We start from the raw sequence: 14,243 nt of genomic DNA on the forward strand, positions 1-14,243 counted from the left end.
TATCTACCTCCCAGGTTTCTGTGAGGATCAAAGAAAATGATACACAAGAAGTGCTTACCAGTGGGTCGAGGCTGGCATAATGCTCAATAAATGAACTTTTATTTTTATTCCTAGCTAATTAAATGTAGTAGTTTTGATAGTTATAAGCCCAAGCAATGCTCAAAGAAAAGGGGCCCATATAATGGCATAATAAATTTTAGAACCTTTAAAGAAATTATCATATGAGGGATATTAGTAATAAGTGTAATAAGCCCTAATCTCCTCACATGTTAATATAATGCTCCATTAAAATGCTATTAATAATCATTAATGTTAATTGTATTTCAGAGTGAACTCTGCCAAGGTACTCAGAGAACTGTGAAGTCATACATAATAAATGTCTAAAACATTATAAAAACTTGTGAAATAACAATATTGATGTACATATAAATGGTTCTTTGAAAGTAACTGAAGATAACCACTATAATTTGCATAGTTGTAAATGTGTTTCTGTATCTTGGTGTCCAGTTATTCAGAACTGTGAAAAAGATACCTACTTCTCAGTGGACCGTTACCATAACCATCACTCACTGAGATGCTTTGCAACCACAGTATTTTCAACAGAACAGGAATCCAACAGGACTGAGTTTGCCCAATCCTTAATTTGGGAGTGTGGTAGGCAATTCTGGAAGTTGCTAACCAAATGACCTTCTCCTATGAATCTACTGTGTCATTTTAACGTTAGGACATTCCTATTTATTTATTCTGTTCTCAGTCCGTTTGTTGAGTTTCACTGATCCAAAGCCAATGTAGGAAAGGAGGCATTTGACATGGGCCAGCGTGCAGGGGGATAATGGGCTACATAAATAATTCTAATGCTTGAGCTGTAGTAAGTACCTTATGAAAGGGACAACTGAAGTGTTCTAGGGAGGAAGAGAAAATGCCGTTTCAGTTGAATCGTAAAGCACCAGAACTATATAGACCTGTGAGTGAGTAGGTGGTGACAGCAGGGAAAGAACCTGGAAGTAGATAGAACACCAGCAAAACGCAGAGAAGGGAAACACAGGTGAGCAATGGGGAATGAATGAGTTTATTTAGATTTAATTAGATTGGAACAAGAGGTCCATGTGGATTAAAGCCTGAGGAATGCTTAAGGACCATAGATCGAACCTGAAGGGATACTCTCTTAAGGTCAGAGAGAGAAAAGGGAATTCACAGAGGAGGCTACAAAGAATCACGAGGAAAAGTGGAAAAGAAGGATAATGTGGTGTGACAGAGCCAGGAGAAGAAAACGTGTCAAGCAGAAGAGAGCTTCCAACAATGTCAAATCCCCAGACAGGCAAAGTAAGAACCAAAGAGTGTCCACTGAACTGGACAGTTAGGCCATTATCAGTAATCTCAGCTTGAACAGATATGGAGATATAAGGACCTAAGTGCAATAGGTGGGGAATGAAAGGGAAAGTTAGTGAACACAGATGAGCCTTGAGAGAGATTGCTTTCATGACACTAGGTTATGAAGAGAAAACTGAAACCACAGTATTAAGGGCCTGGAAGAAGATGCCCACTGCGGGGAAAGAGAGGACAGGAGATGGGAATGAGCACGGGGTGAAGCTGGCAGGATACAAAGCCTAATAATACTGGGTAATACTGGATATTATTAGCCATAATACTGGATAATATTCCAGTTTGGCTGGAAAAGGGAAGAAGAATCAGGTGGGACAGCTAGGCTTCTACAGAAAAGATAAGCCATGTGGAAAGCAGAGATGCAAGAGAACTAAAAAAGCAGCTGATGAATCCTTCTTGGAATGATCTCAATCTGAGGTCCCTTCCAGACTTATTTTATAGATCAACAATATAGTAGAATCGGTGCATCTTAAGACATTAAAAATATTTGCTATTCATTTTCTGGGCCACACTGCAGTTTATGCATGTATTGCGTGTACTTAATTTTACAAAAATTTGAATCTCTGTAACACTTGGGAGATTGCAGTGACAATAAAAATTGTTTTTACTAATCAGAATTATAGAGCTTCTCTTGTAGTATAGTGCTTATAAGAGCAATAAACTTAAGAGATGTTGCATATTTATCTTTTACCAAAAGATATATATTCCAAATTTGCTGGCCTTTTCTTTATTGAAACATGTTCTTCTCTCAGATCACAGAAGGCCATGCTCAATTGGTGTTCCTACTTTAGTCCCCACTTTTCTCCCTGGAGCTTCCTCATCTTGCTGATTTCTTAATATTGACATGCCTAACGATTTTTCCAACAACCTCTCTTCTCCATTTTAACTCATTCCCTAGGAGATCTCTTCCAATTTTATGACTTAAAATGTCAGCCTACAAGACTTCCATGTTTGTATTCCTACCCTGGACTTCACCTTCAAAACTCAAGTTTTGGATATGCAACCACTTATTCAACATCTCCACTTTAACTATCTCACATATATTTTTTGAACACCTACTGTGTGCCAGGCACTGGTTTCAGCACTTGGAATACATGATTGACCAGACCAAAAAAAAAAAAAAAAATCTCTGCCCTTATAGAACTTACATTCCAGTGGAGGGAGATTGAAAAAAAAGAGATAATATGCAGAATAACCAAGAAAAATATGCATAATGTTCAAAAGTGGTAAGTGTCCAATATGAAGAAAAAGGAAAGTAGCTGGGGGATGCTGGGGGCAGGAAAGGTGGCATCAGGTTGCAATTTTAAATAGGGTAGTTAAGGTAGGCCTCAATGAGAAGGTGACATTTGAATGACAATGAGAAAGAGGAGGAAGAATGAGTCACAAAGAACTAACAGTGAATACAAAGGCCCTTAGGTCAAAGCGTGTCTGGTGAAATCAAGACAGGTGTGAGCTGGGGCTATGCCAGAGCAAGTGGGAGGATGGGGACACTCATTTTCCAGCCCCCTACCTTCTTTTCTCCACAACACTCCTCATCTTCTGGCATACTGTGTTTATATATTTTTATGTTATTTTTTCATTTGTCTATTTCATATTTCTGCTTACCTACTCTTCCAGAATGTGAGCTCTGTGTGGACAGGGACTTTACTCATTTTATTTCACTATTATATTCCCAGGTGCTAAAAGCGCCTTCCATGTAGTAGAAATGCAGTTAAGTATTTGCTGAATGAATGAAAAAATTAGAAGGAATATGGCAACATGGTAGACCTGTATCTGTCTACATTTATGCATCTTTTGATTAAAGACAGCAAAAATGTGTGTATTGCTGTAGTTACAGGCTATTGGGGTCTGGGAACAAATAAATTACATATTTTTATAAGACTATGAATGCACCATAAGGCCTAGAAGGCTAAAAGGAAAAGCACAATATATAAATATCATTAGGGAATACGTCTGGATAATATGATTTGGATTGAGTTTTTTTATTAGTTTTTATATTTTTTCTTTCATAAACATATATATTAAAGAATGATAAAATATATATTAAAATATATATTAATATATATATTAATATATATATATCTCCTAAATCTGTGATATTTTCTGTATTGATTTGAACTTTTGAAATAGAGAGAGGAGGTTAGTGTATATTAAAGCTCTGCTTTGGGATCTTATTATAATTTTTGGTTCAGTAGACTATAATTGTGGTATCCCTCCACAAGCCACAATTTAATGAACCTGAAGCCTCATTTCTAGGACCAAAGAGGATTGGGAAACCTGGAGCTCGATAATGCTGTTTTGTTTCATTAAATGTTCTCACTGTCTGTGTGGAAATAAATGTGACTTGTCCCTGACAGATGATAAAAGGCAGCAGACATCATTAGTGTCCATCACATGACTCCTGACACCTACTGGAGAGAGGGCTTCTGTTTGCTCATGATCAGAGGTAAAATCTTTCTACAGATTGATTTGAAATTGCTTCTTAACTTTAATGTTCAGATCTAGCCATGAAGCCAAGAGTGGCTTCCCATTCCAACCTTAAAAACCTTCTTCTGTGGTTTTAAATCATTTCAGCTCTGTATTTCAGGATGTTTCAAGGGGCAGCAATGTTCACAAAGGAAGAGGGCTCTGTGGAATGCTTTATTAGAATTTCAAAAAAGTGCCATCTCTCGAACTGCTCATTACTAGGAACAACCTGATGCCAAGCAATTTATGATTATTAAAACATATAATTTGCATATAAATTAAATGAATTAATAAATCGCAGAGATTACAATAATGTGTTATATTTCTTTATTGTTTGCTGCTTTAATTTTTACACATGCTAAAATAAAGAACAAAATGTATAAGTTTTCTTTTGTGTTTCTGCAGAGAAGGTATTGAGAAAAATATGAATTGGAGAAATTACTCAGTTTCTATTATTTCATGAGAATGAGTCCTCAGATGGGTGTTTCCCTTAAAACATGGCTTCTTTGTAAGAAATTGAACTATATTTTAGTTGTTTCAGAAGATATTTCTCAACATTTATTCTGAGGTAAGAAATCTTTCTTTTTTAAAGATCTATAAGTAACCCAAATGTTTTGCTTTAAATATCATATACAATAACATTTTCTTATATCAATAAATGATAGTCTTAATAACTAAATAATTAATATTTATTGAAAAACCATTATGTGTACATTAATATACCAAGTTCTGTGGTAAAAATCAAAACTACAAGACCCCTCCCCCCAAATTATGGAGTCCAGTTGGAGATATGCAACTTACACACAAAAAATTTAAATTCATAACATAATAAAACCTGTTGAAAACAAATCCAAGGTGACCTTATACATTTAACCTAGAAAATAGTCAATTTCAAACTCTATTTCCAAGGAAATTCTGGGGCTGGAAATAATGGTGTCCTCCTGAAACCGAATCTCTCCTCAAGTCTTCCTCCAAAATGATAATATCAAAAAAAGTACAAATAAAATCCCAAATGACTCAAGATTTTAGCTTTACTAGAAAGTAGAAAACATCATGATTAAATTACCTATAAATAGAGATATAAACATCACATCCAAATGATCTCTTGAGCCTGTAGATGACAAACACAGGAAAGAGATACCATTAAGAAGTGGAATACACAGACAAAGCAAAGACCCCAGAAAAAGAAAGTACGATGCTAAGTGGCAAAATCTGGCATCTGGTATTTGGTAGTTCACAGTACCAGCTATAAGAAAGAGGTTAGAAAATGAGTTGTACTGAAGAAGTCAGCAGCTTCAAAAAGCACTACTCCTTCCTGGAGACAATCCTAAAAGTAGAGAAAAGATTATGCCCTTGAGGATGTAGTAGAAGTGAGAAAGAAGAAAGTAACAAGGGAATTCAGAAATAAAAGAGACACAAGGCATGCCAATTCTCTGTCTCCCCTATCACTAGGGCATTCATAAAAGAAACCGGTCCTATTATACTGACAGAAGGGGGCACTCCGGGACTACAGACGCTACCCCCAAAATGACTAGGAATAGAAAAAAAAATTAAGCTAACTCCATACAAAGTTAATGGAAGAAGGAAACAGATAATTCAACTGAAATACTTCAGTTGTTGAAATGCTCCCTACCAAAGAAGAAAAGAAAGAATGAAGAAAAATCTACAAAACAGAAGAGCACTCTAACATAATTTTTCACTGAATTGAAAATCCTCAAATAAGCAGTTGGAGATTAGATGTAGATATGAAGATATGCATAGATGTAGATATAGATAAAAATAAGAACCAGAAAATTCTAAACTAAGCCCATAAGTGGGAAAAAAAGAAAGTAAATCATTAAGAGTTAACTGATCTCAGTAAACAAACTAAAGAAAAAAAAAAAAAAGTCCATTTCGGAAATAAAGAATAAATTAAAAAGTATCTGAGGTATAACAGATTCTAATGAAATTGAGTAAGAGACTGAAGAAAAGCAAGAAAACCAAGAGAATAAAAATGAGATAAGGTAACAAGTAAAATGGCCAAAGAGAAAATGGTTGAAATAGAAGATACACAAAGAGAGTTCAACATACATATAATTGAAGTCTTTGAAGAAGGGAAAAAAACGCATAACTATAACTGATATGTAAAACTATAATCAAAGGAAACTTCTCAGGACTAAGAAAAGTAACCATTTTTACATATTCAAAGGGCCCACTGTGTGTCTTTCAAAACTCAGAAACAAACTCTGACACATATTCTAGAGAAACAGTAGGAATTTAAAGTCAAAGAAAAACATTTGGTGTATACAAGACAGTAAGATCAAATTACTTGCAATCACTACTTTTTAAAAAATTGGCAGGCATCAAACTTCTCAAGGGCAACATACAAAACAAAGCAACAGTGGAAAACAACATTTTAAAGAAATTCAAGGAAAGAACTTGCAAGCCAAGTATTTTAGAAACAGCCAACCTCCCCTCAAGTGTCAAGGCAACAGAAAACCGGTTTTATAGGTTTATGAATCCACAGAATACTTTACACATGAGCCCTTCCTTGTCTGGATAAGCTTCATTCAAAGGGGACATAACCTGAAGAATTCTGGGAAAAGAACTGATGATAAGCATTTCATAGATTTAATTTTAGAATTAAGTGTAAGAATTAAATGCCTAAAAGGAGGTACGTAGTAGCAAGGCTGGAAGAAGAGTAGTGTGTACGTATTATGTGTTACCTATGATATACTATGGCAAATTAGAAAGAAAACACCTTGAAATAGAAGGAAAAGACAAAGAAGAAAATAAAGTAAGATTGACTGTTCTATAGGCAACGGATGAGAATCAAGGATATCATGTAAGATTGACAGTCCGCAGACTAAAAGGTTTTTTATAAAAATATTTTCAAGTGCAAAAAAAAAGCATAAATAGAAGAGAAACCTCTAAATAAAAACACCAATGTTCAAAAATACCAAAATGATCTTTTTTAAAAAGCAGAGATATATCAGAGAAACATAGCATATGTAACAAAATTAATACAGTAACTATTACATAAAATTATACGCAGAATTGATACCAGTATATTAGCCACATCAAAAATTGTGAATGGGCTTGACTCGATCCATTACAAGAAAAACATTCCTAATTGGCTCATGGAGCAAATATCAACTTTATGGTTCTATGCAAGGGGCCCACCTCACAGTGATTCAAAAGGTAGAAAGTAGAGGTGTGGGAAAGATATATCAGGAAAACAAAACTACGAGAAAGCAGGAAATGTGATATTTGATGTAGTTTTTGAATATATATGAGGTTTGGTGGTGGGGTCCAGAGCAGACGGCCAAGAAAGAATTCTTGAGACGTCTTCGGTACAAAATGGTGGTTTTATTAAAGCATGGGGGCGGAGCGGTGGGCTGAAAGAACTGTGGCCAAGGTTGGGGCTGCCTGTTGCTTCCAGCTGCCCTGGAATTGTGAGGGGCAACTGATTATATACTTTGGGGCGGGGGAAGTAAAGACAAGGGAAGTTCCAAAGGATTTTCATATGCTAAAGAAGACTCACCAGATACTTGCTATTCTCAAACCAAGGCTGTTTTTCCCTCTAGCAAGGCATTAACATTAAGACAGTTCGGGAGCTTCCAGGAGGAAGGTTATACTCTGCCTGCCTCACGTATTTGTCAATTCACGGCAGGTTATAAGGACATTTAAGTTTATCTACTTTTCCTTTTACCTTTGTTTCGCACAAAGGTAATTAAAAAAAAGTAGAGTTCAGGCCAAAAAGTATCAAAAATATTCTATAATGCTAAAGCCAAAACTCACGATAAAGATATAATAGCTATGAATATCAATATATCAAATAACGGAGCAACGGTGTCCAAAAAGCAAATACTACAGAAGATGCAAGAACAAATAAGTACCTAATAATAAAAGACTTTAACATGCCAGTCTCAGTATAAGGCAAGTCAAATGGATGAAAAACAAGTAAGAATGCTGAAGATCTGTACAGCATAAGGTAGATTTTGTGTACTAACACTGAACAGCATACTATAATAGAATATACCACTTTTTAAAGTGTACATGAATCATTCACAAAAAGTATATATTAGGTCAAATAGAAAACAACAGCAAGTTCCATAAAATAGAAATAATGCAAGCAACACTGATTACTGTGAAGTAAAACTTGAACTAAAAATTTAAATTTAAATAACAGACTGTTCTACCTGTAAACATACATATTTTAAAAATTTCTATGAAATAATTCTTGGATTAGAGGGAAAATCCAAACAATAAGGATTAGATAAGAGGGACATAAAGTATTCATTTACAGAGGACAGCAAGAGAATCCTCAGAAATCTTAAGAGAATCAACAGTAAAACTAATGGTGAAACAATAATGATGATCAGGAAAATGAAAATTTTAAAGTGAAACATCTTTATATACTCTTCAAAAAGGCAAAAAGTAAAAGAGCCAAACAATACGAAATGTCAGTAAGCCGGGCACTGGTTGCATGGGTACTTATTTTATCCATCTCTCTCAACAATATACCTGTACATACATATATATGCTTTTAAAAATAGGAGTCATTTCACATTACAAAATAGAGAAAATGGGAATCAGACACTGTATCCACGAAAAAGAATTTATACATTAAAGTTTCCAATAACTCTCAGAATTATGTATCTGTTTCTAAGGCTCATTACTTAGCTTTCTACGTATAAAATTTCTCTGGCTGCACTGAATGTGCTTAGTAGTAAGTAAGTAACTAAGTAAATAAAAGGAGGTGGAAGGGCCATCCTTTTCCTGCTTTAGGAGTTTTGTCTTACAGTGTGTTTAAAATTTCTTGAAAAAAAATTCTAGATTGTTTGATAACATCAATATCTTAAAGTCCTTCTCCCTTTCCTTTGAGAAAAGAAAATGAGCTTGCAGTAACCCCAGGGATTTGAGCAGCAGGTGGGTCAAGTTCAGACCTCTCTTGTGACCTCCCCCCACCCCACCCACCAGCAGGAGTACAGGATTTGAGTCAACAGTCTGTACCAAGTTGTGGCCAAACGCTTGGCGTTAACAAACATTAAAGGCCTCTGAAAAAAGGCGTGAAGTAACTCCAAAGTCCTGTCCCGCGCTTCCCCGTTTCCACCTTGTTCTCAACGCAACTGTGATTTTCATCGTTCTAGGGCAGCGTTGGTTCTCAGGGATACAGCTGGGAAACATTCTGACCCCAGGGGACACTTTGCTACGTCTGGCTGTCCTAACCACTGGTTCGAATCCTCGGCAGCTTCCCCGGTGAAATGTGAAACAGGCCCCAGACACAGCCGGAAAGAGGAGACGAAGAAAGAGGCAGAGAACCCCAAACTAGGAGGCGGCAGGTTTAAAAAGCGAGGAAATGAGCACAACGCTTGTCTGGGCGGCGGGGCTACGAAGTCCTAACAGTTTATGAAGAGACCTTACCTGGGTTCAGGCAGTACACTGCCCACGTTGCTCCGCCGAGGCTGCCGCCTGGAAAACTAACGCTTCCGGCGTGGAACCTGCGGGGGGCGGAAGTACATGCCAAAGACAGGGCGGGCCCGCGGGGCCTCGGCTTGCCCATTGCTCCTCCTGCCGCTCACGGGGCAACCAGTGGTCACATCCTGTTGATGACCTCCTCCAACTGTAAGTAGGCCAGGAGCAGGTGCCACCGGCATCTAGGTACATGTGAGCATCTAGGTTCGCTGCTAGACAGCCTACAATTCGCAGGAGCGATCTCCACGCGAAGAATTAGCTGGTTCAACACGTCAATAATGCCGAAGCTGAGAAATCCCGTTCTATGGGAATGAGGTGTAGTACTTATTCAAACATTTTTACCGTGGAATAAACCACGTGTCTGGTGCAGCGCTTCGCATTTGAGATAAAGCAAAAAACCCTAGAGTTCCTTCCTTACAGACCTCAGAGTCCAGTTAAGAGGCACGTAAACGGATAATCATGGAATAGATTCTATGTAAGAGAAGAATCACCTAACTTAGCCTTGGGCGGGCGGGGTTGGGGGCTTCTGTGGGGAAAGTCGAGGGATTTACCTGGGAATAGATAGATCTTGCGATAGATACGTAGGCATTTTCCAGATTAAATAAGAGAAAATGGTTTTCGTTGGAGGAAGGAAAGAAGGTGAACAAGGAGCACAAACGGACATTAACAACCTTCCTATCCCACTATACCACATACAGGCCAAGCACTAATATGTCTTTGTACCCTTTCATTGGTTTTTCTTTCATTTGGAATACGTTTTTCACCCTCTTTTTCTGTTTAATGAAACCATCACCATCTCTCAAGTCGTATGTCATGAGAGCAAGAACACTATTTTTGCTTTGTTGTTTGTAATGTTCATGGATTTGTTGCAAGCATAAAGCACAGTTCTGCCATGTGACAAATGCTCAATAAATACTTTTTGAATGAAAATGGATCAACTTAAATACCAGTTCCTTTCTGACACATTCTGAATTTCTCACTATAAGAAAAGCAGAGCCGCCTTTTTCTATACTACTTACATTGTGTATAGATGGGGAATTTGAAAGATGAGTTATTAGTACCTGATAGGTGCTTAATGGTTATTAATGAAAAATAAAAGTACATAATGGGAAAAAATGGGCGGACTTACCAGGTGTCTGGACTCATAGCTCACTAAAACTGTCTTTCCAGTCCTCTCTGTAGAGTGGAGACTGATTCACTCAATATAAAGAAGTAAAGATCACTTATAATCTAATAACCAGAAATAATCTTCTACTTCTTCCTATTCTTCAAATATACTCAGATAGACTCTTATGCGTACACACACACAAACACACATACAGACATATACAATCAAGCAAAATAGAATCCTATCACACATCTCCCATTTTTAAGCGCTTCTTCACCTCTCTCCACATCAGTAGGTATAAATATTATTTTAATGAATCCATCACATTTTATTTAATAGTTGTAACACAATTTGTTTAAAAAGACTCTTATGTTGGACATTTACATTGCTTTCAGGTTTTTTGAGGTTATGAACAAAGCTGTGGTTAACATACTTTGTGCACTTTTGCACACGCTAGGCATTATTACCTTGAAAGAATTTCTAAAGAGATATGGAAGCAACTAAAGTATATATGAAATTTTAGACTTCTAAAGTACACTGCAAAAGTGTCTTCCAGAAAGTGTGTGAGATTACCATTCCCCCAAGCAGTATATGAAAGAGACTGTTTCCTCACATCTTTAATTAACACTGAGTGCTGGGCTGCGTGTTAGATTTTAATTTAATGTGTTATAATCCAACAGTATTTCCTTTATGATTTCTGACTCATGAATCAATGCCTAGAAATAATTTCAGTACTAAAAGATTCTAAAAATGCTGTAGTTTCTTCTAATAATTTTATGGGTTTTTTTTCATTTAAAAACAATAAATTCCATCAGAAATTAATCTTGTTTTAAGTCATGGTACAGACATCTTTTAATTTCCAAATGGATACTCAATTGTTTTAATATATTCAATAAGTAACATATCTTTCCATCTTCATGACTTATAGGATAAGCAAGTGAATATTTATATTTGGATCTATTTCCAGACTGCACATTTTATTGCTTTGTCTACTTTCCTTGACTATGAGATTATTTTAATTATTATAACTTTATAATACACTTTAATATCTGGTGGATTAAGGTTCTCTTTTCTGTTTCCAATTTAGAAGAAAGTTTAAATTTGTACAATATTGAATCATCTCATCCAGGGAGACAGTTGGTCTCTTTTTTATTAAAGTTTGATTATCTTACCCTGTAAGGTCTTTTTTCCAGTGAAGACTCTTCATATTTCTTGCAGATTTTTTTCTAGACAATTCGTAATTTTGATTGTGATTGTAAGGTATATTTTTTATGTTATGATATTTAGCTAATTATAGTAATTATTAGATAGAGCTATTAATTTTCAGTTATTTTCTAATGGACCACGTTATATAAATCTTACTCAATATCTTATTAGTTTTCCAGTTAATCCTATAATATGCAAATATTAGTCTTTTTCCACATTTACCACTTATTCCTATTTTAAAAATCTGATTGTATTGGCTATTACTTTTGGAAAAATGTAAAATCATATAAAAGCTTTTGCGATTTTAATGATAATACCTCTAATACAAAGCATGATAATGGAATTTGTATTTCAATACTGAAAAGCATGGTGATTGCAATGGGTTGAAACACACATCACATATGTAAAATCTATGGCTTTATATTGATAATAAAAGCTACAACAGGAACAGCAATGGCAAATCTCCACTGGTCACTATTAGAGAGTGTTAACGTATTACTCCAAAATTTGATAAAGGCAAAGATGCAAGTATTTATCCTTCCTTTCCTGTTATGAGCCATATTTTAAGGTAACCAAAGAGTTGATTAAGTTTTGTTTTGTTTTGTTTTTAAATAATTTCATTTAAATGCTGAAGGAATGATAGGAAAGTGTCATTCCAGGGTGCCTGGGTGGCTCAGTCACTTAAGCATTCGACTCTTGAGTGCAAGTCAGGTCATGATCTGGAGGTCCTGAGATTGAGCCCCAGGGCAAGCTCTGTGCTGGGCATGAAGTCTGCTGAGGATTCTCTTTTTCCTGCTCCCTCTGCCCCTCTTCACCATCTCATTTGTGCACATGCTCTCCCACTCTCTCTTGAAAAAAAATAATAAGTAAAATTTTTTTAAAAATTGCCATTTTTTAATGTCAAATGAGATAACAGACCTAGGGAATAATTATAAACAGATGCTAAAAGCTTTAGGCAAAATGTTGATATAAACCTTATTTTGGAGGGAATCAGGTTACTGGCACATGAACCCATGGTAAATTTCAGCATTGTTATAAACGAGACAACCAGAGATAATGTGTCTCATTAAGTACTATGACATACTATTGACTTAAAAACAAACAAAAAACAACCACAAAACTATCTGGATCTAATCTAGCCTAAGATCTAACTCCTACTTTATAGAAAGTATGAAAAATAGAGGTATAAAATAAATAACAAAATGAAAATAGCCAAATCTAGAATATTGGACATTCAACAGGACAAATATTGTGGTTTCTTCAACAAATAAACGACATTATAGAAAAATAGGTTTGCTATAGAATAAAAGAAATTTAAGACGCTTACAATCAAATGCAGTACAGATCTTGATTCAAAACCTATTATAAATTGATATCTTGAAGACAATTAGGGACATTCTAATATAGGCCTGGTATTAAACGATTTGAAGAAATAACTAATCCTATTAGCTGTAATAATAGCTTCCTGGTAATGTAAGAAAAAAACAACAAATAACAAACGAAAAATGAAAGTTCTTGTCAGAGATGTATACTGAGATATTTATAGGTAAAATGTCACCTTATTTGAGGTTTGCTTTAAGATACCTCAGGTTACCCAAAAAATTGGGGAAAACAAAAGAGTGGCAAAATATTAGTAATTGCTGACTCTAGATGATGGGTACATTGAGGTGCATTATACTCTTCTCTTTAGTTTTGTGTGATGCATGTGGTCAGTGATAAAAAAGAAAGGGGTAAGGAATGAGAGATAGTGGGAAAAATAGTCTTGATTTTAAGTAAAAGAGTAGAGGCAGTTAATATGGTAAGTACGTAGTTAAACACGACTTAATGTACAAGTGAGGTTCATACAAAATTAAAGAAGAAATGTTAGAGATTGCCTAGAGTTTGGAACTGGGGCAGATAGAGGAGAAGGTGAAGGGTAGAAAAGGGAGCAATGGTACTCAAATAAGATGTCTACAAGGGCGCTAGCTATCTGGATCACCAACGTTTGGGAACTAGGGTAATAAATGATCGTTTATCTCTGGATTACTTCTCTTTGATCTACCAACTTCTCACAAGCCAGTTCTTCATGCAAAGCATCCCACTGCAGCTAAGACTGTGACCTCCTTCTCATGGACATTATAGCCAGAGTTGTATCTTGACATAGTTTATTTATAAAACCTTCTCTTAAAAAACTAATTGCTGCAAATTAAGAGACTTACAATGTCTTTAACCTCACTTTATAAATATGAAAGCAGAAAAAACAATCTCTGATTTTTTGTGTTATCCTAGGATGTACAGAGAAGGCAATGCAATGAAGACCTGCCTTGTCACATTCAGTAGAGCAACTGCAGAAGCAATTTGTTACAAGCAGATGGATAGTTGAACGCTAAAAAGGATAATAAACTAGAACCAAATTAGATATTGAAATCAATTTCTTTTAGACTTACCATGAAACTTCAGATTTACACAATTGTATTTGAAGAAGTCAGAAAAAAAAAAGGCATAGTAAGATGGGTGCCCATGAAAACAGAACTTTACACATGCTATAGCCTTTATAGTCACCATTTACTTGGTTGGTTCAAATATTTATAGTTCATTGTTATGACTGCCAAAACTGGCAACCACAAGGATTGTTGTCTCAATT

This window comes from Ursus maritimus, unplaced genomic scaffold (assembly GCF_017311325.1).
Source record: "Ursus maritimus isolate PB19 unplaced genomic scaffold, ASM1731132v1 scaffold_9, whole genome shotgun sequence".
NCBI lineage: Eukaryota > Metazoa > Chordata > Mammalia > Carnivora > Ursidae > Ursus > Ursus maritimus.